The sequence below is a fragment of the Chrysochloris asiatica genome, unplaced genomic scaffold (assembly GCF_000296735.1).
Source record: "Chrysochloris asiatica unplaced genomic scaffold, ChrAsi1.0 scaffold00007, whole genome shotgun sequence".
Lineage (NCBI taxonomy): Eukaryota > Metazoa > Chordata > Mammalia > Afrosoricida > Chrysochloridae > Chrysochloris > Chrysochloris asiatica.
This window is the reverse complement of record NW_006408525.1, coordinates 13,588,681-13,589,998: the sequence shown is the minus strand read 5'-3', so window position 1 is coordinate 13,589,998 and position 1,318 is coordinate 13,588,681. Positions and strand designations below refer to the sequence as shown.

The following is a 1,318-nucleotide window of genomic DNA, read 5'->3' as shown; positions in this document are numbered from 1 at the left end:
AAGGTATATTTTCCTTTAAGAAGAAGAAAAAAATCAATGGCCAAAAGTTTAGTTGATAAAAGTTTAATGTCAACTTACTTTTAAAAATGGGGGGGGGGGGGAATCCCACTTGTTTTTGGAACAAGAACAATTATTACATGGTCATTGAAGGAAGGGATGTTATGTCAAAAACCAAGACTAACCCAATGGGTGTATGCTTTAAAAATATGATATGCAGGAAAAATAGTTGCTTGGCTTAGTTCTAATTACAAAGTCCATTTTCTCAATGGCCCACACATCTTGCCAATTCTTCCAACTCAGCAGAACTTCCCTCGATTTCCACATTCATTACAGACAACAAATGTTGTCATCAGTTCATCAGCACTACTGGTTTGTATCTGTGTGTAAGTACAGTTCTTTTTGCATTTGCTACATATGAATAAATCAGTCTGGGTTCCACCTATCTCAGCCATTTGATGCTCTCTGATGGCTTCTTTGGTCAGGTTTTTCCACATCTCTTTCAGCTCATCACTAGCCATTTCCTCAGCCAGCCATCACCCTAGCAAATAAGTCAGGAGGAATGTTCCCACACAATACATTTTTTCTTAAATTTGGATTCTTTGCATCCTTAAGATTTGATAGCCTACTTCGTACTCTATTTTTGTATTTCATGTCTGTATTCCTTATTTCTTGATATATAGCTTCCTCAATCTGAGATCCTAACTCTTCCTCATCCGCTCCAACAACAACATAGTCGTCTCCTGTTCAGAGAGCTGCAGCAAGCATCTCCATACACTTTAGCTGTACAGAATCTGAAGTACTTGGAGCCCAAGGAAAAGATGAAACATAAGTGTCTTGAACATTTGTCTCATCCTTTCTGCTGCTTACGTTGCCACTGGAGCTACTTTCTTCTCTTGCTTCAGGGCTATTCTGCGATGTAATTGTAGGTTCTTTTTCCTTCTCTTCAGAGTCTTTATCAGTTGATGGCCCATCTAATAACTTTTTCCAGGATTGGATGAGAGACTTTGCTAAAAATGTAGCTTCTTCATCTGTACTCTGTTTGCGAATAGCATTAACTGACATTCCAATCCTTGTGCACTGTAATAACTCCAGGGTTATGGGAATATTCTTAAACTCCTTCAGCAAATCCAGTGCTCCAGCCACGTTCTTCTTCTGCAACATCTTGTCCATCTTCTTGGAAGTGTGGACTATCTCATCCTCCATAACTCTGGCAAATCTTCCCTGTGCCTAATCTAGCTGGGAGGTGAAGCGGGCAACACTGTGGTAGAGGGAACATCAAGAGTCAAGCCCAGGCATCAGCAAGAGCCCATACAGCAGG

The 1,318-nt window shown here is 40.4% G+C and overlaps 1 pseudogene; it reads right to left on the bottom strand.

Annotated features, from left to right (window-relative positions):
* Positions 1-296: 296 nt before the first annotated feature.
* On the bottom strand, positions 297-1,203 carry LOC102827688 (annotated as a pseudogene).
* Positions 1,204-1,318: the final 115 nt, after the last annotated feature.